Source organism: Pinus tabuliformis, chromosome Q (assembly GCF_031772625.1).
Source record: "Pinus tabuliformis cultivar Carrire ecotype Pingquan chromosome Q, CPIR1, whole genome shotgun sequence".
NCBI lineage: Eukaryota > Viridiplantae > Streptophyta > Pinopsida > Pinales > Pinaceae > Pinus > Pinus tabuliformis.
Genome location: NC_142296.1, coordinates 976,433,805 through 976,460,598, shown reverse-complemented (window position 1 = coordinate 976,460,598; position 26,794 = coordinate 976,433,805). Strand labels below are relative to the sequence as shown.

The 26,794-nt window shown below is 40.7% G+C and overlaps 1 protein-coding gene across 3 annotated transcripts in view; it reads left to right on the top strand.

Annotated features, from left to right (window-relative positions):
* LOC149222742 (signal peptidase complex subunit 3B-like) overlaps window positions 1-26,794 on the top strand; it is a 238,851-nt gene that overhangs the window by 171,202 nt on the left and 40,855 nt on the right. The window lies entirely within an intron of this gene.

Below are 26,794 nucleotides of genomic sequence, written 5' to 3'. Positions count from 1 at the left end.
TTATGAAACACTTGTAATCTTGGCTTGTTGCATATGTTATTCATCTTGGCAAGAAGAATGAATTTTCCTAGGGATAGATTGTGCACCTTTTACCTTGCAACTCCATTAAATCTTGCATATCGAAGTATAAAAGTCTAACATTGCTATGAAGTTGCATCCACAAAAAGTGTCGCTGCTTCTTTAGGCCTCCTTGAAGAGTGAAGTTCCTAAATCTTGATCATTTTGAATCCAATCTTCCCAATAGCCAGGCATAGGTCCTAGATCCTTGGTGATCACATTAACTTAACGAAGTATCATTCTTTCACCTCTTTTCTTTGTCCCCTGAGGATAAGGAAATTTTCTAGGTCTTGGTGCGAAATTTTAGGGAGGAGGAATTTTAGGATTTTGTCCAGACAAGTTTCTTCGTTTATGTCTCCTCTAGGTATCCTCTAGTTTTGAACGAATTTCGGCAATGGAATTTCAACTAAATTGATGCCCTAGCTATCACACCAAGAGGGAGTCCTTAGAGCTTCTTTGACTTGGGGATTTATTGAAGGTTTTCACTTTGTAGTTCATCGTTCAAAACCTTTTATCTTAATTATAGGTGATCCTTGGATGAGCCTTTACCACTGTATATCTCTCAACCCTTGGTTTCTTATAATATTTCTCTCGAGGGGCTTTTCGTGGAAAGTTGCCCTAGCTTCTCCCAAAGCTCACACTTTAATTGAATCTTTCCATTGAATGAGCCATCCTTTCCTCACTTGGAACCCTAGTATAAACACATCAATCACAAGTGAGGGATTTTGGAAGTTTTGATCTTAGTCATTCTTCATTTTTGAATATTCCTAAGCCCGAGGTAATCCTTCATGGGTCTTTCTTGGGGAGTCTTTTAACTTTTCTTTAGGTATTTGAACCATTAATTGAGCCTCTCCTTTGAATGGGCCTAGGAAATCACGTTATACCTTACCATTGATCTAATTATTCCTGGTTATTTCCTTATACCGGGAGTCCTCCCATCGGTGAAAGTCCGTAAAGAGAAGGGGACATCAACTAGGGTGACAGTGGGTCCTTGTCCCATTGTTGCCACTTGATCTAGTAGTAGTTCCTTAGGAACCCCTCCTAGGACCCCTGTTAAGTTGAGCGGTAACATTTTTGAAGCTGTTGCTGGGGACATGAGACGCGTGTCTTGTTTACCTTATGACATCATTGATATGTCATTTTGGCAACTCCATTGGAAGAACGAAGCCCTAGTTCTTCATTGAACTTCAATTTTAATGCTTGTAGGGTGAAGCAAGCATCTCTTAAGGCTTTTAAATTCACCCTGGCGACTCCATTTTGATCTCATATGAAAAATCATGAAAAATGGCTTATTTTCAAAGAGAGATTGTCCTTGGTTTTCCTTGCAATAAACTTGATAATGAAGACTTCCAAAAATTGTAGGAAAGTGAAAGTGTGGATTTGTTTGCTGAGTATTATGAGTATTTAATTGAGCACAAAGATAGGGATTTTATATTCGAGTATTGTAGTGTGAAGAGCAAAGAGCTCTACCTAATACATTGTGCTTATGAGAAATATACTGACCATCTCTTTGAGTTTGCTCACCATGCTTGTGCTTTCAATACCCTGATTGAATTAGTCAGCCAAAGATATTACAATTCACAACAAAGTTATGTCAATGAATTGGATGATTTTCAGGCTACATATTTGGGAGTCAGGAATGAGTGTGGTATTGATGAAAGCCCCATTCATGCCCACAAGGATGAACATCATGAAATGGGGCTTCTCACGCATGAAAGGGTGTTAAAGGATATGGATTTTGTGGATACTTGTCACGTTAACATTTATGATTTCTTCTACATAAATGAGGGAAAATGGGATATTTACCATCATTTTGACAATGACCCTATTTATGATACCGACAAGGAAGATGAGGTTGAGGTTGATCTTTCCTCTCTTCAGGTCACTACTCACATTGACATTCTTCTTCACACCGTTGAGAAGGAGAATCTATTGTAAGTAGCTGGCCCCATTTATGATACCTACAATGACCTTGACAAGAACCCTACTTTCCCTTGCCCTCTCCAAGATCCGAATGGCCCTTGCTTTTCCCTTTCTCATACCATCACCAATATTGATGAAGCCTTTCCCCCTCCTGAGTATGATGTTGAGGAAGAGCCACTCATTAGATGTATCCCTTCTCCCAGGTCATGCCCTCAGGACTGCGAGCACACAAACGTTTCCCCTTTTCCATGTGCTCATCATGTCAAGCAATCCGTTTGTTGCGTCTGTCCTTGTCCCGAGTCCTCTTTTCCTTCCCATCATGACCTTGATGTGACCACGAAGCATGAAGTTATGAACAATGATTATGATAGGGTGTTCTTGAGCTTGGTCATTCAATTCTTCCATTTTTTGCTTACAGGAAAGGCTCCAAACTCTAAATTGGTATCCTTCCACTCATCCAGGATTCCTTTCTACATCATATGGATATCATATACCCGCATCATTCTCCATGTGTTTGTCTCTATGTTGGCTTTTGGGTTTGTTACATAAGTAATCATATGGGCAAGTATTCTTATATTGATATAATGATATGTTGGTTGCACTGGCTATGTGATTACACTTAGCATTCAAATAATATAATATACATATTAGAGTAGGATGCATTACATATTGATTTTGCATTAGAACTAACATATTAGATTAGGTGCATTTCGATTAGAATTTCATTTAGAATTAAATTTTATTTATTGTTGATTTTATTAGCCCAACGTAAGTATGGGCGATCATATGACGCCACAAAAACATGCTGCGCCATGTGCTTAGCCTATAATGTGCAAGTAACAGGTATATGGTCGCAAGAGATTGCCGGTGTTCTCAGGACCTCCCCGTTAGAGTATGTTCGTGCACTCTACTGAGAGATCATATCCCAGTTGGAGCCAGATGTTACCCACCACCTGTGGGTGACACCCATAGGAGAAATGTTTCTCCTAGATTGTCTTCAGTCGGTCGCCAGCAGCCCCTTGTAGCCACCAGATAGCTCTATTATCGCTCAAATTAGTAGGGGTCCTAGGAGGGGATCTTATAGAGAAACTATTAGGTCAAGGGGCAACAATGGAGTGATAGCCCATTGTCACCTCAACTAAGGCTCCCTTGTCTTTACAAACTTTCACCGATGGGAGGATACCCGAAATAGGGGAATCACTAGGAAGGATGGGTCTATAAATGGATAGAGAGTGATTCCCAAGGCCTATTCACAAGAGAGGCTCAATTAGATAGCTTACTTGCTTCAAAATCAAGGTGGTAGGCTCCCTAGGAAGGGCTAAGAGGATGCTTGAGCCTAGGTTTAGAGGATATACCTTGAAAAGGGGCTTTCTAGACTTAAGGATCCATATGGAGAAATGCATGCTACATAATCTTTGTGGATTTTGAATTGTAAATTTGTGGGACCATAGAGAAGCCAAGTGGACCCAAACTGGGTCAAGAGTATAGAGTTGATCACTCAAGGAGGGGCTTGACCTAATTGGGGAAGAGAAAATAGGATCAAACGACTAATTTTCTTTTCAGAGTTGAATGCAATGATCCAAATGAGGACACTAACCCGAATCAACCTAGGGCTTGCTATATCTCGCGATTCCACCGTCGGAATTGCATGAAACTTGGAGGACCTCTAGAGCAATTCTCAGTGCAGTTTTGGACCAAATCTCAATGGTTTTGAATGGATAGAATGAATTTTGCTTTGTAACAACCCATCTCAAATCGCGAGCAGCATAGCAATATTAGCATGCATGTGAGGCATGCATATGATAGCTACATATGCATGCATCATATACATTGCACTAGTATATATATACATATATATACATCGACTATATATCGACTATTCATGGAGAATGTCTAAATATAAGATAAACGAATTAATTATCAAAGGTGTAAATTAAATACCTAATTCTCGTTAATAGAAGAAATATACACTCAGTAAGAAATATAGTTGAGTTTTTTATTATGTTTACATATATAACCCAAAATGTGTACTAATAAAACTAAACCCATAAACCTTATGATTAATCTTGACATTTTATAAAACAAAAAATAATTTGTAATATTTAAAATCATCATGGTCTTATACTATTTAATAAATTAAAGTACCAACTGTCATAATTAATATGACACCATTCGATATGGTGAGGATCTGATTCAATTAAAGGCAGATATCATGACAAAGCAGCCACCGCCTAACAAAATCTTATCCTTCCATAAAGGCGGTGAACAGATGCGTAGAGAGGGAGGAGCCTCTGCTATTTAAAAGGGAGGGGGAAGGTTGTATTTGAGGGAGTGGAAAAACTGAACCGGGTGCTGTTGAAGGAAGAAGGAGAGGAAATTTATCCATACTGCTTATAATTCGGAACTATTGAGCCTTACTTGTTTTGAAGTCTCTGGGCACGGGGGAACGGTATGCATCGGTTGAGAAGCATACTGGATTGAGTATCTAGGTATACTCGGTTTGGCTGGGTGGTTTTGGTAATTCGGTAACGAGAGAAGTTCTGCAGCATCCTCATCGCAACAGCCGTAGCGGATCAGGTAAGTACTCCATCAAATCAATTAAATCAGTTTCACAGTTTCAGCAATCTTTACAGTTTCACAGTTCAGCAATGGCTCTTAATTTAGTACGGCCACTACATATGGTATCAGAGCTATGTTCAAACTCTCGGATCTGTTAAGTTAAGTTTGTTAAGATAGGGTTACATTTGAATTCAAAGAATATTATGTTCTAAAGTCATTTACTGAATTCTTGAGTAATGAAGAGACAAATACAGAGTTTCAGGGCCCTCACTAGAGGTCCTTATTGCTGAAGACTCCACAGTAATACATGCAGCGTTTCAGGGTCTCACTAGAGGTCCTTGTGTTATTTAATCCAAATATCAGCTAGTATGGGAACCTGTCACTGTATTAATTTGTCATTTGTAGGAAGAATCTGTCACTGTATTGATTTATCATTTGTAGGAATTCATCCCAACATAAATAACTCGTGATTTCTTCACAAAATGTGACATATTCAGTTTGAAATATGCACAAATGATAGGATTCAAACTTAGCAATCTCCCATGCCCTGGATGGGACCCAAGCTTATTGTGTAAATAGTCTCTGGCAATGATATTATAAATCTGATTTTAACATCATCTAATTTCCTTCTTAAACTGGGCAGAAAACAGGGATGCTTTCCATCTAAACCAGGAGGAAATGGTATGGGAGCCTGGAGGATAGTAAAGAGTATAGTAAATAGTAAATATATATGTTCAAATCAAAAGGGAGAGACATGGTCAAATATGACGTCTGTGTATGCCTATTCAAAGAAGGTCATGCTCTGTAAAAGAGATCATATTTTTTGAAGAACAGAATAACATATCATATTTGGACAAGCTGGAATGATAACCCTTATTGTTCGGCTATCATACTGCTCCATTCCATATCAAGAATTTAGTTCGTTACAGAAGCCCCTGATAGGATTCTGGAATACATCTGCTTCAAAGTTGCAAAATGGTTACATATAAGATCTTATTTAGCTATAAAGAAGATGATTATTGCAGTGAATTTTGAAAGTGCTGAATCATACATCAAATTCATAAATTCGGGAAACAAAAATGAGTGGTTCTACTGATGGATGATCTTTGTCTAGATCTGTCCATAAATTATTATATATATAAAGATGAGATTGAGAAGAAAATTCTTCACAAAAATGCACGAAACTTCCCTTTCTATTGCACATATTTATTACATATCCAGCCAGTCCATCATGGTTTTGATCACGTTGTTTGACTAGTGTAAACATAGAAGTCGGCATTTGGGAGGTAGACTGACAAGGTCAGCATGATTGAAGTTTTCAAGTCTGTTGAATTTATCATATAAACTCTGTATATTCTAAAAACCATGAATCTATGTAGCACGAAATCATTAAACCGCAATACAGCATTTTCCCTACCAGGGACTGCGCCATTTCTTAACCCTATAGATAATTATTTCGATTAGAATCATTAAAGCTCCTTGGATTTCCATGGATCATAGAACTAATACTCTCCGCATTTCCCTTTTGCCCGCACGAATAAAAATAAAATGCTGACTTGTGCAGTTAAAGAATTATATATTTCAGGGTTTGCTGAGGGGAGTATGGTAGATCCACGCAGAGGTTACTTTCATTTTATAGTTGCTCTCGTCCTGCCGCTGGAGCAATTTTATTCGAGTCAATCTCCTTATTGGGAATGGCGTTATTTCAAACTAACAGAATGCGCTGCTCACAGCGTCTTGTAGCTAAAACCATATGTTGCTCTGCAGCTAGAAAATGACGATAATTAACAGAAATGCCGGAGAGCAATTATACTTGAAGGTTCGCAAAAGCCAATAGCCACGGTGCTCACACATCGTTTCTAAACATCTGACGCGTCGAGAAACTCATTCTTAGGGGGCGTTGGTGTCAAACGATGATATTAATTGCTTAAACCTGCGACGAATGTTAACCACCGGCGGATAAAGGAGTATGCGGTGGTGTAACGGTGGAGCGCTCTCGGGCCTCCACCGCCTGGAGCTCGAAAGGTTACAGGCGGACTGACGTTCATCAAAAGACGGGTGGCAGTAGACGCGCGCTAACCCGAGTAATATTATAAAGCATATCACCTTTTGTCGGTCACCGTGGCTGACAGTCTTTAGCAGCGATAAAACGGGATGGACGTACTTAGCTCGAGGCCCGCCTCATATTCGGATAGACACGATTTCCGCCGATTATTAATCCTCTAATTCATTGGCGGTTCCGTTGGCGAGCCACCTGTTGGAGCTACAATTTACAGGCTTTGCATTGGGTTCGACCGTTCTAGACACAAGGTCAGTTATTTTCTTTACTCGGCTGCGTCGGGTACAATGTCGAAACCCAACGTCACTTGCAGTTCGGGGACAACCATGTCTCTCCCCTTGGCAAATAAATTGTCTGAAATTGGCGAGAGGCTGCAGAGCTTTCACTTGTCCCAAGCACATTTACTCGAGACCTTGATGCAAGCTGAGACGTATTTGGCTGAGGTTGATCAGTCACCTTCTGACTCCATATTGACATCATTAGTAGCACCAATGCAAGCATTGGTTATGCCAAATATTTTGCAACACCGTCATAAGGATGTGAAGATTTTGGTGGCTACCTGCATAAGTCAAATCATGAGGATTACAACACCAAATGTTCTATACTGTGATGATATTCTAATGGAGATATTTGAACTAATTGTTGTAACATTTCGTGGATTAGATCAGATCCACGGTCCTTCCTTTGAAAGAAGGGTTAAAATTCTAGAAACTGTGGCTAAAGTTAAACTATCAGTTCTTATGTTGGATATGCAATGTGATGACATACTTTTCAATTTGTTTTCTATCTTCTTTTCGAGAGCCAGAGAAGATCATTCAGAAAATGTCTTAAGAGCCATGCAGACAATTATGGTTGAAATTCTCAATCAAAGCGATTTTATTTCGGAAAAATTATTATCAATCTTGTTAAAGAAATTGAGAAGGAAAAACCAGGATTGTTCTCCAGCTGCCTATAGACTAGCTATGAGTGATATGAAGTGTGTGGCTACCAAGGTTGAGCCAAATGTTAGCTTCTTTCTCACGTCAAGAATGTCGGCCAAAAGCGAATTTGAAAATGATCCACACAATTATCATGAGATCATCTTGAACATTTATCAGTGTACACCCCAGATATTGCAGTCCATTATTCCAAATTTGACTCAGGAGCTCCTGTCAGAGTTATCAGATGTGCGACTGAGCTCTGTAAAGCTTCTTGGGCGTATCTTTGCACTTCCAGGTCATGGTCTTGCAAAAGAGTTTCAACCACTTCTCTCAGAATTTTAAAGAGATTTACAGACAATTCTGTGGAGGTTCGATTAGCAGCTATGAGATATGCTAAAGAATGTATGTTGTCAAATCCATTTAGGCCTGAGTCAACTGCTATAAATGTTGCTCTTAGCGATCAATTGTTGGATTCTGATGAGGCTGTTCGGAAGGGAGTTATTGGTTACTTGATAGAGCATATGAGCACATTGTTCTTGTACATTATCGAGAAGTATCAGAGGTTAATACCAAAAGCAGTATATCACCCCAAGGAGGTAGAAATACAATGGGTACCTCACATTTATCAAATCGGATTTGTAACCCATTATGTTACCAATGACCCCAGCAAATTCAAGTTCAAGTTCAGGTTACTCTGAGAAACCTGCTTCATGGATATCCTCTGAGGAGCTTGATTCTGGGGATGATGCTTCTGTATATACGCATCTAATGCAAGCTTCAGGCTTCAAAACTCCTAGTAGTGATGGAGTTCCTCCACTGGATAATGTAAATAAGGCAGGAAATCTTGATCCTGGAAATGCTGGCATGAGAATTCCTGAAGATTTGACAATTCATCAAATTAATACATTGGATTGGGAGGATTTGGTTGAACCACAGGGTTGTCTTGAAGGAATTTCCTATGAAAATAGAACACAACCCAATAAGAAACCTCTTCCAAGCGGGCAGTTCAAAACTGGTGACATGCTGAACACTACTGTAAATGGCATTGGTGCCAATTTGTCCATTGATTATTTGCAACATCAAGGAAAAGTATTCAATACTGGGAAATTGGAATTGATTTTAAGGAGCTTTTGTAGTTTGAATCAAAGGACGAAGGGTGTTGACATATTGAAGGTAGGTATGAGTGTAATGAAGAGGCTTTATTTATAGGTGCTTTCCTTACTCTCTGATTGAGGGTTCATCCTTTTTTTGTTTTTGTTTAAAGCTCGACTTTGTATTATTGCTTGGGAAAATTACATTAAATATGACTCTGTGTTATTGGCAGCCCTGAAGGGAAACTGACCCAATACCACGGATTGAGTTTCTTCAGATTACAAGTGTTCTTTCTGATGAGTTTTTCAGACAAAATGAAAGAGTGGCTAAGATGCCTATTACTATGCCTTAGATTGTCTATCACCTGATATAGATGTATCACCTATTGTTCCAGCACTAAAGGGCTTCTTTGATAAATGCGCTAAATGCAGCTGTCAGCGAGCTGAACTTTAAAACTATTGTGGAAATTCTTATGGGGACATCATTTATTATCCTTATTTTGCTTGAGGTGAATTGCTTTTGCTAAAACTGATAAGTACCTACTCCTCATTCTTTGTACCAGACTCTCTTAAAATAAGACTCAGTTTTGAATTGTAAGAATCACTGTGATGGCTTCGATATTTACTTCTATTTTTAGACAGGATTATTTCTTAGTGTGAGCTTACCATTAATTGGAAACCCAGCTCTTGCAATTTAAAAGAATATATGTTGCATATATAAAGGGCATAGAAGTGTGTACTAGACCAAATTGGAGTTTTACGATCTACTGATTAGATGTATTTGGAAATGACTTCTATTCCTTAATCTTAGTGTCATGTGCTGAAAAGTATACACAATATTTCCTAAATTATGCACTGTATAAAGTCATACATGCAGTTTTGTGCTTCTGTACTTCAATTCGAAATCCCTGTTTTTAAATAAACTAATCCCAAGTATACCTAAGGTGAAACTGAATAGTCCATTGAGCAAATTTTGACTATCTTGAGGTGGCATGAAGAAATCAGTATATATATATATAGAGAGAGAGAGAGTCTGCAGTTCCATGCGAAAGGTCTTGACTGCCTCCCTAGGGATTCAAGATGTAGTATGGGCCATATCTATATGTTTCATATCTGAAAACTGAGAATAATGGAAGGAGAATGAAGAGATATAGCAGATTCCTTCAATATTCACCTGAATATATCGGCTATTTGATATATCAGAAAGCAAGAACAAATTTGATTGGGAAACTATATCGAAGAATACAAATGTAGAAAATTGTAGATTAAAAGAGAAAGGGACTCAAATACCAAGGATGCTGTGAATTGGGATGCAGTCAGATATGCTGATCTTGAAGATACTGCAGATGCCATCAAGGAACGAGGGATGAACAATGTTCTTGCAGGGAGGATAAAACGGTTTCTTGAGATGCTTCACACAGACATTGGCAGCATTGACCTAGAGTGGTTGAAGGATATTCCACCTGATGATGCAAACTGGCCTTTCCTGCCGATGATGATATGGACTCCTTGACGCTGTGAATTCCTTGATGATATGGACTTCCTGATGATGATAATAGGGACGAGATTAACTCCTTGAAGAGTTGAACGGAAAGGAGTTGACTTATTCTCTAGAGATAAGTACTTTCTTGAATGTTTTGATATTATGCTTTTAATTATTATTAGTCTCTTGTAATGGTAAATTTTGCTCGGATGGATTCGTTTTTACTATTATTTATACTCCAGCGACGAACAAGTGGTAATAATGTTTATATTCTTACAAATTTCTAGATATTCATTTTGTTTAGTCATCCCCCTTTATAATTACTAGGGGACTCACTCCTCAACCTGTCTTCTTCTATCTTGCATAGAAACCACAAGTTGTTGAATGGTTAGAATCTGCTCTTGCCTTTTTATAATCAATGGTGCTCTGTAATGATATATTCTTCACTGTTGGATTGACGTGATTTAGGAACATCTTTAACAATTGTTTGAAGGCTAGTTCTGTTGTTACATGCCTACCTTATACATGAACAGAACCATCACATAAACCTTAAACCTCACACATTCTACTGCTGGTGCATTTGATTACAGTTAATACAGTCTTTGGTTATTTGCTCCTGTAGTTATTGTTCGGGACATTTCAATCTCTAAGATATTTTGCTGAGATGTGATGATAATTCTACTCTACTACAACCTCGTAGATATTCCTCCTTGATAATTGAGTTTGTATAAAGTTCTTCTATGAGACCTTTCTTCAAGTTCGTATGAAAACTTCTGTAGATGTTTTCTTAATAGTTTTTACTTCAGAAAATATATATATACTGTGGACAAATAACATTCAATGAGGCCTCTAAAGAGTCACATATAATATCTTCCTTACTCAAAATTACCCCAGCTGTTATACATAATTTAGCCATGTTATTATCACAATACCACAGTAAAAGATGTAGAATTCCTTCCTGTATATTCTCTTAGTTCTAATAGATTTCTGAGTTTTGTGTGAAGGTTACAGTGATCCCTTTTTGCACATCAGTTGTTATCTGTTAGCTGTAGGTAAACAGTTTTCCACTATACTTCCAGTTAAATGATAACAGAACCAGCCAATTGAGCTCAAGCGGTCATATATACCATTCGCAATTATTCAACAAGGAATACACTGCTATTAAACACCATGTGATGAGGAACTAACTCAGAATTGCAAACAGCCATTAACTCATTCATATAGAGGCATAAAAAAAAATAACTGGTATAATGCATAGAACTTAAGTTCGGACCCTGGAATGTGCGCTGGCAAAAGATCTGGAAACAGTAGTTCACTTGGCATGAATATCAACCCCTTGGTAGTGAAACAGTCAATAGGATCGGATACTACGCAACATTCAGACCTAATTTAGCAATAAGATAACTGATGAATACAACCTGAACAAAGGTTCCTTGAGCATAAATTCAACCCATAGGGCCATGGTATTGAAAGAGTACTACCATTTAAACATAGAGCTTATTGTTAAGGAAATGTTGAGTTCAAAATATGTTCCCCAAATGTGTTGCATACCATACTTTGAGCTAGGTATTTCAATCAATTTATATATAAAAGAGAACACCACAAATAACAGTATTGTTAAGAAGAAGGAATTGAGATTTGTCCTTGCTAATGACTGTCCATATGATGCATTTTGTTACCAAGTAAGACAATAACCCAGTTAGTTGTTACTGGAGCAAACACATTCAGATCAATGAAAGTTGGAACATAACGATATGTGCTCGTAAGATCAAATATCAAGTGTCAGTTAGCAATTTAAAGTCATGAGTTTTATGCACAAACAATACACGAAAGAATGATTATATTGTAAATATGGAAGCTAATGACATGAATAGATTATGGCAAGGTATGTTATACTTTAGATGACATGTATGAAATATACATAAGCTATGTGTTTTTGAAAATATTAATGCACATGTTATAAATGCATGGACAAGTGTTTATGATTGCAGATAAAATCCGTTACCAAAATGACCACGTGATGACAGAAACTTCAGAACAATTAAGGCCCAAAGAGATTCCATGATAGGGTATTAACCCTGATTCTACTGGGAGGGGTGGAGGTGTTGCCCACCGTTTATCCTCTAAAACCTGGGGTCATGGGAGGATTGTGCGAGTCACGCTCCCCTAGACGTGTGATGATGATTGCCGGATGCCTACTGGGAAATCAGGTCGATATAGTCGACGCTGCCATCCTTAGAGTTTATGCATGGTTAGGTCAGTATAGCTGACGCCATGGCATACTCCAGTAGAGGACGGATAGGATGGGAGTGGAAGAGATTAGGGAGGATAGGATGATTTTAGAATAGCTTGGGAACCTGGTTTGGGCAAGGCATGACCATTAAAATTAGAAATCTTTCAGCGGTCAAAATCACAAATTTTAAAGTGTCCTCGCGATCATAAATGAAAATTCAATCACATAATACAATCCTTACATACCCTAAAGGAATTATCAATATACTTTATAAACCCTTAACTTCGGGACGAAGTTCTTTTGAAGGAGGGGTGTATGTAACAACCCATCTCAAATCGCGAGCAACATAGCAATATTAGCATGCATGTGAGGCATGCATATGATAGCTACATATGCATGCATCATATACATTGCACTAGTATATATATATATATATATACATCGACTATATATCGACTATTCATGGAGAATGTCTAAATATAAGATAAACGAATTAATTATCAAAGGTGTAAATTAAATACCTAATTCTCGTTAATAGAAGAAATATACACTCAGTAAGAAATATAGTTGAGTTTATTCATATGTTTACATATATAACCCAAAATGTGTACTAATAAAACTAAACCCATAAACCTTATGATTAATCTTGACATTTTATAAAACATAAAATAATTTGTAATATTTAAAATCATCATGGTCTTATACTATTTAATAAATTAAAGTACCAACTGTCATAATTAATATGACACCATTCGATATGGTGAGGATCTGATTCAATTAAAGGCAGATATCATGACAAAGCAGCCACCGCCTAACAAAATCTTATTCTTCCATAAAGGCGGTGAACTGATGCGTAGAGAGGGAGGAGCCTCTGCTATTTAAAGGGGGGGAAAGGTTGTATTTCGGGGGGAGTGGAAAAACTGAACCAGGTGCTGTTGAAGGAAGAAGGAGAGGAAATTTATCCATACTGCTTATAATTCGGAACTATTGAGCCTTACTTGTTTTGAAGTCTCTGGGCACGGGGGAACGGTATGCATCGGTTGAGAAGCATACTGGATTGAGTATCTAGGTATACTCGGTTTGGCTGGGTGGTTTTGGTCATTCGGTAACGAGAGAAGTTCTGCAGCATCCTCATCGCAACAGCCGTAGCGGATCAGGTAAGTACTCCATCAAATCAATTAAATCAGTTTCACAGTTTCAGCAATCTTTACAGTTTCACAGTTCAGCAATGGCTCTTAATTTAGTACGGCCACTACATGCTTGATGCCCTAGGTGACCCTCTAGGGTTAGGCCTAGAATTTGGAAACATGAAGAAAAGAGAGGTAAATTTGACCACCAAATGGAAATGAAGACCAATGCCTTATTGCTTGGGCTTAATGGAGTCTAGATGCACGTAGATCGATAATTTTCGTAGCTAAGGAGGTCAATAGGGATATACACTTCAAATTTGCATAAGAGACAAAGTTTCGAGGTTTACAACGTAAGAGGTACCTCTAGGAACATTCACCCAATCCCTCAAAGATTAACGCATGATTTTAATCACTTATTCAAGGTCCAAAAGAATTTCACATGACATTAACGCATTGACAAGTAAGATAACAAGAATAGTATCAAAATTTCGACTTACATGAGGGAGAGTATATCCATTTGTCAACTTTGCATTAGAAAGAAGCTCCAAAGACAATAACGAAAATCCATACATCAAAGTGCATCAAGAAAGCTCTACATATATTACCCCCTTTCCACTTATCATTACCCAATTCATCATTTCTCCCACCTGGATCCACATTCCTCCACTAGGTCCACATAGGGTTAGCTCACCTCTTCCCCTTGCCTTCACCTTGGGTCAGGCTTGGAATGATGCCCCGGAGGTTGATGCAGCTAAGAATAAAGATAAAATCATATTTGGCCACATTCAACACGAAAATATACCACAAAATGCAAAAGATGGTCTGGACAAACACATTTAGTGCATGGGCAAAAGCCAATACATGAGCTCTACCCCATCATCATGGCCATCACCCTAGTTCCTATAGGTTCTATGAGCCTCCTTCATCATATAGGAACCCATGATTGTCCCAACCCCTGGTGGGCAATGAATCGCCCTACCATAAAAGGGGGTATTCACTGCTATATCTTATGCATCATGCTCTTACCCCTTGAGCCTCGAGCAGTTAATCAAAGAAAATCATAAAAGACAAAAGGCATATAAAGAAAGGCAGAAAAATCAAGGCCAAGGCACCTCATGTACCACAATTTCTCCCTCTTATACATTATAAACCCAAGTGTGGGCTTCCCTTTTATTAACTGCCCCTGTATCCCAGCATGTGGCCCACAGCTGCCCCTTCTCATCCCCTACTTCATTCACCTATATGTCACATGCCACTGCCCTTTGAAGGATGTACCTTGAACATATTATCCCCTTTAGAAGTAGAAACCACCTAATAGGATACTTGGTTAACCCCGTTTGGAGTTTAAGAGACATTGGCACATCCCAAAGCCCATTATGGAAGGGCAGGCCATTATGAAGTCCCCACTTGTGGTCTATGGTTGGTGAGCTCATTTACTCAATTTCTCTAATGACTTGTTGTATTGGAGGGCTAGGGGACGCGTTGGATCTTATGCAAGATTGTAGATGGTCTCCCTATACGGGGTCCTAACCCTCCAGAGGGCTACAATGGCACTTGTAGGGTGTGCGTTGAGAACCATGGGCCTCCACAGCAGTAGACAACACTCCATGGATCCCTGAGGATGTTCAAAGATTGCTCGCGATTCACCTATTGGACAAGGAAGGTACATCTGGTTCACCTTTGCCCAACCAGCCCCACAGATGTACCATGCACTTGGTAGTTGACCTAGGACTTGTTGATGTGGGATCACTTACATCATCATCAGAGCCCTTACAAATGATCTACAAGCATCTTTGATTCATTTGGAGACCCGTGAAGTTATTATTGTGCCCCCCACACCCACTGGGAGCATCACAGATTTATTGTTTGGAGAACAAGGGGCCAACCTCTTGTCCATAACTTTTGAGGGTCCTATTCTTCATTATGGAACGTATGGACCTCATCAAGCCTCTTCAAGGGCCCTACGACATGTATTATTTATCATTTGACCTCTTAAGAGGCTTATTATTTCATTTGTGAGCTAGTTTGGTGGGCTTGTCACCAAAAGTTAGGTTATTAGCACATTATTTTATTTTTGGGGCTTATGTAGGCCTAGGAGACTAATTCGAACTCCTAATTAGTGTATAAATACAAGTGAGATGAGTTCATTTTCTCATCATCACTTTGGATTGGATCTCTTCTCTCTATTGAGAATTTCACACTTTTCCTTGGAGGATGAATTTGAGCTTTATGGATGAATTTTGATGTTTGGATTTGGTTTATCTTTTCTTGGAGCATATCTATTGTCAATTTGTGGATGGTTCAATATGTTATATTACATGTAAGTACAAGATTTAATGCTATTCTTGTTTTACTTTGTCATATACATTGGATTGGGATTTTTGCTATTTTTAGGGCTAATTGCTGCATGCATTTACTGCTTAAATTGTGGAATTTTGTCTCTATATAACATCTCTCAATGTATGGGCCATGTAATTTGAATGAAATTTCCTAGGGATAATTCTATCAATGAATTCATCTTGATAAGCCATCACCTTTTGCAAGTCGAAGTATAAAAGCTGTAAGGTTGCTTCCCTTTGCCCTAGAAGGCTAGCAAGGTAGTCTTAAGGCCTCCTTGACTAAGAAACGAAGTCCTCATTCATATTTATCATAGACTCCATTCTCCCAAGACTAAGGCACTGATCTACCAAGAGGTGGTCACCCAAAATCAATTCTTTTTCACCTTTTCCTAGGTCTAGCCAAGTTGGGTCACCTAGGGCATCATTTTCTCGACAAAATAACCCTCCAAAAAGTTCGATCTCCTAGCCTCTCCTGCGCTGGTGTCTCCTCAAGGCCTCCTCCAATTTTGAAGCCATTCCGATGGTGGAGTTGTGAGAAAAGCCAAGCCCTAGCTTCGAGATCAAACTTTGCCCTAGTATCCCCAAGGCTAGTGCCTCATAAGATCAATTCAACACCTTTAAGTGAAAATCCTTTCTTTGATCCTTTCCCCTTCCTTTTCTGGGTTAAGAATATCGTTGGTTGCTAAACTCTTACCTCATAACCTAGGCTGGGTCCACTTCGTCTCGTGTGGTCCCATTCCCTTGAAAATACAATCCTTCAAGGACCATCTGGGATACCAATTTCAATAAGGATTTTAGGGATTGGGAAAGTCTTTCACAAGTCATATTCCCTAAAACTAACCCTCAAATCCTCCCATCCTTCTCCTAGAAGATATTGTACTTTGCTTAGAAAGTAAACAAGCTCCATTCTTCAAACTCTTCTGGAAAGGGACTATTTGGGTCACTCTATATCCACTTGTTGATTTATCCTTCATTTGTGACTCCATATATACTAGGTCTCCTCCCATTGGTGAAAGTCGATAAATAGTAGGGAGCCTTAGCTGAGGTGACAATGGGCTAAGTCTCCATTTGTTGTCCTTGGACTAGCATTTGCCCCTTTAGGGATCCCCTCTAGGTCCCCTGCTAGTTTGAGCGGTAACATTTTGGCACCGTTGCGGGGACATGAAATGAGTGTTTTGTTCCCCATACGACATATTGACATAACATTATTGGTGACTCCATTGGAAGAACAGAGCCCTAGTTGTTCATTGAACTTTAAAGTTGATGCTTGTAGGGTCTGCAAACATTTTTTCTAGGCATCCTTAAATTCACCCTGATGACTCCTACATATCTTTCATGTATATCTCAAATAGGTTGTCTTTCTTTGATAAGTTTCCCGCTTATACATTGCTAGCATCCCTGGGCATCCTAATCATGTTGCGGGAAGGATGGTATGTGGGGTCCCTGTGTTTGATGGTGATCCACTCTCAACAATTGACCACGTAGAAAGATTTAATGCACATGCTTCAAGCGAGAAGGTTGTTCACAAGGATGTCCTTATGTTATTATTCATGGGATCTCTCGGTGGTCTGTAAGATCCCAATTTTGATTTTCAGCATTAGAGATGAGTTCGGGGAGAGGATGCAATTCCAACACTGAGACTTAGGAGGAAAAGAGAGTATTTCGGCTCTAGTGGAAAGTGGGGACCATAAGAAACAGAAATTCGATCCAAGGAGGGAACTCAGACTCTTGGAAGAGAGAGGAAAGAGAAGGGAGTGTGAATTAGGAGAGAGAGAGAGAGAGTGGGGACCACAATGAGAGAAGGAGCCATGAATTATAAATAGAGCAAGTGGCAATCATTTTGGTCATTCATTCATCTATTCAGAAATTGTGTCTTTGACATAGCACGCTTGAGCTGAAGACAACTCTGCAGTGTTGTTTAGGACACGAGTGTCTCCGAGAGGAGATCTCAACCCTTTCTTCGGTGGACTTAGAGTGCCAACCCAAGGAGGGAGTTTCACCTTGCCTTTTCACACTACCAGCAAGAGGGTCGATTTTATGAGAGAGGAGCAATTACAACAGTGCAAGGATTGCGCAACTGTTGGTGGGAGCACACTGGGAGGTGGAGGAGTGAGTTGTGATTGGCGCTGAAACTTGAGGTGGAGTTTGCGATAGTGTTGTGGGGGCTTTTCCAACATTTTGGCAGAGCAACAAACACAACATTTGCTACAAGTTACATCTTCTTGATGGAGGAGGGCCAAGCAATTGGAGGTCAATTTTGGAGCGTCAAAACTAGGACAAACCCTTTCTGGGTTTATTGAGGAGAGGCCAAGATTAATTTGGCAAAAATTTTTGGGCAGATTTGAGGGGTCAAACAGGGGTCCCAACTCAGCCAATAGCTAGAGGAGTTAGGGTAAAATTGGGCCGAAATTTCAAGGTCAACATTTGGCCAATTCCTTCATGGGTTTTTGTGGGTTATTGGTGGAGAGTCTGGGGTCAATTTTGCGTACTTTTCTAAGCACTTGAGGAGGCCCTAGCAGAATTTCTTTGCAACCAACAACACATTTCTGAGTAGTTTCATCCATTGTTATCGGAACCAAACCGGTTCCGACAAAACCGGCCTGTCCGACCAGTTTGGAGGCAAAATTGGTCCGAACCGGAAATGACCTGTTCGGTACCGAACCGACCTGTTCAAGACCGGTTTTATGCAAAAAAATTGCCTTTTTAATTTTTTTTGTATTTTTTAGTTAGTTGGCACACTTCTTACTCTCCCCTAGGCTAGTGTAATATTCAAGCCTATGGCCCTCAGCCTAATAATCAAACCTAAGGCCCAAGTATTTCTATGCAATTCATCTAATGTTAAATTCTTAAAGTAAAAGTGACATTTTCGTTAAATTTTCATTTCATCCTTTTACTTAAATTTTTAACATTACCATGAAATGATTTAGGATGTGTGAGAGTGGTTCCAACCTCATTGGATTTCATATGGAGAAAGTAGAATTTTAGATTTCACTCAAAATCCAGCAGACTTAACAGTTTTTTAGGGTTTCAGGATTGGGGGGATTGCAACATTTCCATTGGATTTTGTCATGTACGAGGGTATGGAGCTAGTATTTAATAAAGAGCACCAAGCCGTCTATGTACTTTGATGATAGTGGCATTGGTTGTCGAACTCCTCTACCATGACTCTGCTAAAAATGTACACATCACTTGGTTGTCGAACTCCTCTACCATGACTCTGCTAAAAATGTACACATCACTCAAACAAAATCTTGACATGACATGCTATGTTTTTCCTATCTTATTTTAATGCCTAAATGGTTATATTGATGGTGAAGACCCCAATATAGGCAATGATTTTGATGATATGTAGGCTTTTGTTGTAGCACGATTTGTTTTGGATGCTAGAGGCCATCTAGAGCCTATTTGTTGATGTATTTTTGGTTCAGAGATGGATTGCACTCGATGCTTTATTGGTTATGTGCACCCTTACATGCTATGTAAATGAAAACTTTTGCATATTTGTATATAAATGGTTTGGATTCATATGGATGCACATGAATATATATGTTTTTCTTTAAAATATGAATATTTTATGTGTTTTTGGTAAACCGTTTTTTTTTTTTTTGGGTTTTATACCAGTTTTGGTCTGGTTCCGATCGGTTCCCAGTCCACAAGGTTTTTCGGTTCGATCACTGGTTCGGTTCTGATGACATTGGTTTCAGCCCAGAGCGATGAGAGAGAAACAACAGATTTAAGAGGGATTTCTTATTGTTCATTTTGGTTTAGCTAGCTTTCCTTGAGCAAGCCCAGGTGCACTATTTCTAGCAACTCATTGTACCCTCTTCTTATTATAATAAAATGGCTCAGCAGTGTAGATTTTGGTGAAATTTCATGGTCTGACTCATGTTCTTGATTTTCATGGTGTTATGTTTATGTTTGCTTTGTTATTTATTGTAAAAAATCCCTACGAATATTACAGTGGTATCAAAGCCATAATCTTGGCTCAGCCTGTGGGAAACCCTTCGTTCTATGACAAGACTAGAATAAACGAAAAAAACTAAGAAATCATGGGATCCAAAGAAAGGTTAGAATCAAACAACATGGCGGTAACCTTGAATGAGGTGATTAGGATGCAAGAAATGATGATTGATGTGGGCGAGAATTTGATTCATTCTGCAATTGGGAATCTGGACATGATTGCAACTGATGTGGAGTTATTGGGAGAAAACTGGAGGGCATACCAATCATTGGGTCATGGCATTCAAGTGTCCCTCTCTTTTTGGGAGTTCTGTGAACTAAGAGGCATGCACAAACCAATGGAGATTCAGTGGAATTTTGCGGGGATGATGAGGAGGATTAAGGAAGAAGACGAGAGAGTAGTTGAAGGAGCCATGGTTGGCAAGGAGACAGTTGAGCATACACTCATTGATGAGATGCCATCCGTTGTTGAGGTATCCATTGATGAGGTATTCCGGGTTGTGATCGTGTTCTCCGGTGATAACAACGCACCACAGGTTGATGAGGTGCCGGGAGACATCTCTATTGTTGATGAGGAGCCAATAGGTATAGGGGCATCCCGATCTATGACAAAGTTGCTGGAAGACAGCCACCTACAGCTGACTACTGAGCATGTCTTGCATGTTGGGTTGTTTATGGAGGAGCAGTTGGAGGTTCATGTTGAGTCCGTGATGTAGGAGGATGTGCATGTGAAAATTCCTAAACCGAAATCCGTACTACAACAACTGATGATATTTCTCCTACTTGTTAGATTTACATGAACAAGTTATTTGCAGTTTCCTACGACAAATATTGAAATACATACATTGTAGCCTTCACTTAATTAATTTATATGTGAAAACAAGAGAGGGAGCAAGAAAGAAAATACAACACAATAACATTGTTATTTTTGTACAAATGTCCCTGGAAAAACTCAATGCGGGAAAACTGGTGCAACAACGCTAAGGGTTTTATATTATTAAGCAATAGCAAATTATGAATACATCTCTGAATACGTCAAGGGTTATTCAGTTACAGAGAGAGAGAAATACTGGCAAAAAGATTTGTGAGATTACCTCACACAATCATCGAAAAAAACCTAGTTGATCCGGTCATTGGATGCGGTGCCTCTAGCAAGCCCTGCACTGCCTCTAGGCAGTCCTCGCGTCATCCCCTCTAGGCACTGCGTTGTCCAACCATCTGATCGATTTGCTGCCTAGAGCCACTACTCTTAGCCTCCCGGTCTCACACCTCGGCTCTCGGCTTCTGAAACTGTCTCTGCTGCAAAATTTCATACTCTCTCTCACCCTCTACGCTGCCTATACGTGGCCCTGTGTCAGCCTCGGCGTGAGAGCTGCTAGATCACTCTTTGCCTCTCTGTGCTGATGATTCTCTTGTTGAGAAATTCTCTCTCTCTGGATGATATCTCTGCTCCTCAACTGTAAGAAATCTACTCGATCATAATTTCCTCCTGAAAACTTCTCACTTCAGAAGTTTGATCTCTTGATCTCTTGATGTGTATTCCAAATGACCCTCAAGCTTCCTTAAATAATCTTCTCGTTGACATTCAATGACCCAGATTAAAATCTAATCAATGGATAAGATCATTTTTTCTTGATCCTTGTCTTCTTCTAGAAGTTACACCCACAATTAGATTAATACCCATTAATATTTTTATTTTCCAAGTTTAGACTTAGGGACACATTAAAAAAATATTAATTATTTTAATAAAATTGTTTCTGGTTGGAATTTCACAAAATGCTTCTGGGTTCTTTGGAATACATGTGCCCAAGCCTCCCTGCAAAATTTGAGGCCTAGATCACATCTGATGCCACCCTAAATCAATAGTTCCTCTTAGCGAGGAATGTGCTCTAGCAATATACGCTGCTGCATACTGCTCTGACTCTGAAGCATCGTCCTTTGCGTTGTTGATGTCTGACATGCTGTCCACCAACTACTGCGCAAATGTTGCATCTGTACTGATGCTGACAATGCCACTATCAACACTACATCCGTACTGCAACTTCCTCTGAAATTCGGCATCTGTGCTGCTGCTGGCACTGCCACTACCAACTGCCCCTGCACTGCAAACTGTTACTGCTACTCCATCAACAACAGAAAAAAAAACATCCCAAATTACTGAACTAACTATGTTCAGTATGATACCACGTGAATCCTGAAGCTTGACTGCTGCTAGTCTCTGCGCTGACCTTTGCTCTGTGCCATCTGCACTGCTGCCAACTTTTCTCTGCGCTGCTCAGACTCTGGCGCTCCTAGCCACTGCAACTGTCTCTTTGACACTCCTCGACACCATCCAAGACCAGTCCATCCTGCTACTTCTGATCTGGGCTCCCGTAGCAAGGAATTGATACAAGAGATGGGCTCCTCAAGGATCCGCCCCATCCATAGCTCTTTCGAGCTACAACTCCAAATCAGCCCACCTCCCTCCTGGAGGTATCTCAGCTGTCATGGCAAACTCCTCATCCATCTTCGCGGGCGCAACCTTCAGATCGTGTTTCTCATCTTTTTCCTTCTTCCTGTGAGGACACTATGTAGCATAGTGACCCATTTCACCACACTTGAAACACTTGATCTTCGAGACGTCATTCTTACATCTCTGCTGCTCCTGTTGTCCCTTTGATGAAAGGGCTGCATTCTCCTCCTCCTCCTTGGCTTTGACCCATTGTTGTTGCTTCCGTCAATTTTAACCTTAACTAAGTCTCTCCTCAGCTCCTCTTGTTTTAGAGTTGCTCACATCTCATCCCAATTCGACAAAGCTGCTCTGCCCAGGACACTCTGGACAAAGACTTGCCACTCATCTAAGACATAATTGAGGGCCAGTCTAACCAACTCTGAACCTTGAGGTGTATGCCCCACAGCAGAAAATTCATCATGGGTCTTCTGAAGCTTCGTGAGGAATGGATCCACACGCTCCCCGTTCTGCATCTGAGTAGATCTCAGCTTCTGTTCAAGGTACATTTTCCATTGCTTGGAAGATCCCTAATATAACATAGACAAAGCATCCCACATCTCCTTAGCAGTCCCTTTGCTAGCGATGTGACAGAACACATGATCCTTCACTCCATCGTGGATCATTCTTTTTGCCTTCGCCATCTCAGCATTGTATTTCTTCAACGAATTTGCACTTGTAGGGACAACCACCACGTCGTCGACGTATGTCTTGGGGCATGCTAACCTAGAAGGAACGACATTCTTGCCTTCTAGATGACGTATTTGGATGGCCCATCCAACTTGTCTTGATCCCTCAAGCCACTAGTTGCCATTTCTGCCACAAATGTCGAAAATCTCCTCTCTCCTCTGTGTTGTTGCTGGGATAGTTTACGCACTCCCTGTTGGAGCTAGTAAAACTGCTGCCCCTTGTTGTTGCTCAGCTCTAGAGAATTCAAATTTGTTGGCTAGGAATTCTCTTAGGAAGAAATTCCCTCAACCGTGCTTCTCGTCTCCCTTCTGACGATTTTCTACCTAACAAACTGCTTGTAGAAAAATATGTCCCACCAGCTCTCCTCACGTTGAGGCCCTCTCGCATCTGACGATTTTCTACCTAACAAACTGCTTGCAGAAAAATATGTCCCACCAGCTCTCCTCACGTTGAGGCTTCTGTGCTACTCCCTTTGCCCCGGAATAAACTCGATCTAGAAACCCTTCTCTCCGTCGACTCACTCTGAGAGAGACTCCCTCAAAATTTCAGCCCTCCGGCTAAGCACTGTGCAAACCCTCCGGGGTTTCGAACTGCTGCCTCCTGTAGCTTTTCAATTTCCCTCTTCTGCTCAGTTCTTTGGCATTGCTCTTCTTGTTCCACCTGCAGCTCGGATACCATGTGAAAATTCCTGAATCGAAATCCCTACCTCAACAACTGATGATATTTCTCGTACTTGTTAGATTTACATGAACAAGTTATTTGCAGTTTTCTACGGCAAATATTGAAATACATACACTACAACCTTCACTTAATTAATTTATATGCGGAAACAAGAGACTGAGCAAGAAAGAAAATACAACACAATAACACTGTTATTTTTGGAAAAATGTCCCCTTAAAAACCCAATGCGGGAAAACCAGTGCAACAACTCTGAGGGTTTTATATTATTAAGCAGTAGCAAATTCTGAAGACATCTCTGAATACCTCAAGGGTTATTAAGTTACAGAGAGAGAAATACTGGTAGAAAGATTTGTGAGATTACCTCACACAATCACTGAAAAAATCTCGGCTGATCGGTCACTGGATGAGGTGCCTCTGGCAGGCCCTGCGCTACCTCTGCGCAGTCCTCACACAGTCCCTGCGTCAGCCCCTCTAAGCACTGCGTCACCCAGCCAGCGAATCGATTTTTTGCCTGGAGTCATTGCTCTCAACCTCCTGGTCTCACACCCCGTCTCCCGGCATATGAAACTGACTCTGCTGCAAAATTTTTTACTCTCTCTCAGCCTCTGCGTAGCCCTGCATCAGCCTCTGCGTGAGAGCTGCTGGATCACTCTTTGCCTCTCTCTGCTGATGATTCCTCGACTAAGAAAATCTCTCTCTCCGGATGCTGTATCTGCCCCTCAACTGCAAGAAATCTACTTGGTCATAATTTCCTCCTGAGAACTTCTCACTTCAGAAATTCGATCTCTTGATCTCTCGGTGTGTTTTCCAAACGACCCTTAAGCTTCTTTAAATAATCTTTTCGTTGACATTCAATGACCCAGATTAAAAGCCAATCAATGGCTAAGATCGTTTTTGCTTGATCCTCGTCTTCTTCTAGAAGTTACACCCACAATTAGATTAATACCTATTAGTATTCTTATTTTCCTAAGTTTAGACTTAGGGACCCATTAAAAAAATATTAATTATTTTAACAAAATTGTTTCTAGGTGGAATTTCCCAAAATGCTTTCTGGGTTCTTTGGAATACATGTGCCTAAGCCTCCCTGCAAAATTTGAGGCCTAGAGCACATTTGATGCTACCCCAAATCAAAAGTGCAACTATCCTTTGGGCTAGCCATTCATGAGGGGCAGCATAGAGACCACACTTGGGATTTCAGAACAGTTCGCTACATAGTCGCACTGATAGGATCTACAACGTCATCAGCCCATCCCTATGCATTGGATTGAGAGAGGTGTAGTTGTCTAGGCATACCAGAGGGGATGACCAGGTTAGTAGCACTGTTAGGTCACCTTTGTGCATTGGAGAGAGAGAGGTAGAGTTACCTAGTCAGATCTCATGCGTTGACCTGGGTAGCGGGATGAGATGATTGGAGTTGCATTGGGTGTAGCATTCGCATGTTGGGGTTGTTCTATGTGCGGGAGTTCGTGCATTCGATCCCTCTCTTGGGGTTGGATGGTGAGAGATTCTGAGGTTTGACCCTGTGGAGTGGGCTATGGAGATGGTGGTGGATGTGGCTATAGCTCAGCAGGAGCTTCTAGGCATTGGGGATACTGGCAACGCAAAATGACATTGGGTTCTGGGTGGGACTACCTATGATTTCGCAGGTATGTTGGTTGGATACAACTTGGATGGTATAGTTGACCTTGCAGTTGAGTGTGCACATTCGCTAGGGGAGTCTTGGTCAGCACCAGTGGCCAACCAGTTTATGGACAGACTCCTTTGGTTATCTTGGTTTTACATCTGTACATGGGATCATGGAGTGATCAACATACTCTCTCAGGAGTTTGTCAGAGGAGGTGGCATTGGCAAGCCACTGGACAGTGCTTTGTATGGAGCTAGGGACTCTTCACTTTTGTTTGGGGCACAGAGGATGCAGAGGAGCAGCGCAATGTTAGCATCACTGCTGACACATAGGGAGATTCACTTCTCGGATCCCTCAGGGGGGATTTGGAGTGAAGATCCATTCATCGGCGAGTATAGTGATGCGATGGTGGAGGTGATGATACTGATCATGTGTGGGCCGACACGTAGAAACACGGCTCTAGGCCATCACATCCAAGGATGTGTGGGAGCATCTAGTATTGAGTAGTGGACTACAGGTGGACATGGAGATGCATGGTGGTGTACCGTAGTGTGTTGGATCACGTTGTGCAGTAGGAGTGCCTTACATCACATTGAGTACATGCGGGGAGTGACTGGTGCCTTGACACAGATAGGACGCAGGGCGGTACAGGATTGTATAGTTTTAGCCGGGGTATCTAGTGGTGTACAGGGATATGTTGTGGCTTATAGTGGCATGACGAAGATTACATCGATACTTGGTGGTACGCGGTGACAGATGATGCGGCACAACGAACTCTTGGAGTGTTTCCCCCAAGGAGACTTATGGACCGGCGCATTGGGTGTACCATTGGATGCAGCTCACCTAGGATCGATGAGGACATTGTTGAGCATCTAGGGACACCGTGTTTAGTGGAGACAGGGCTTCGAGGGAGTTATCAGCAGATCTGAGGTGGAGAGAGTGTCATCCGTAGGATCACTCTTGAGCATTTCGACAGACTTTTGATCATACCCTTTGGGACATACCCACCCATCATCCTCCAGTGTTGCTTACAGTCACAGAGCATTTGGTTGTTTCCCCTTGACACTCTCCATTCAGGTAGCACGACATGGGGGGTTCACCCTAGACAGTGGGATGAGACACCATGTGTCATGAGCCGAGAGGAGACTCTCTAGTTGAGACCCTTGGTAGGTGCACGAGTTGTCAGGTATAGGCTTAGGGATGGCGTGGTTGATAGCCAAGGTAACATATGTTCCACCCCTGAGCTCACACTTGAGGGATGGTGGATGGTAGACTTTGTCTTCACGAGGGTACCTAAAATTCGAATAATGTCTAGGTGTATCATTAGGAGTTGGGATAGCAGATTTCTTTGCGTGGTTTGGTAGGAGCAGGGAAGGTTCCCATGCGGTAGATATACTCCTGATACTTGGGATCCAGCTAGGGGATACATACAGGGGTCAGAGATGAGGGCCAGATGGGTTCTAGCAGATAATAGCGCAATGCAACAACATCTTGTGAGGAGAGGGAGTTTTGAGCTCCTCGTATGTTTGGGGGATCCAGGGACTCGGTTGGCGGGTG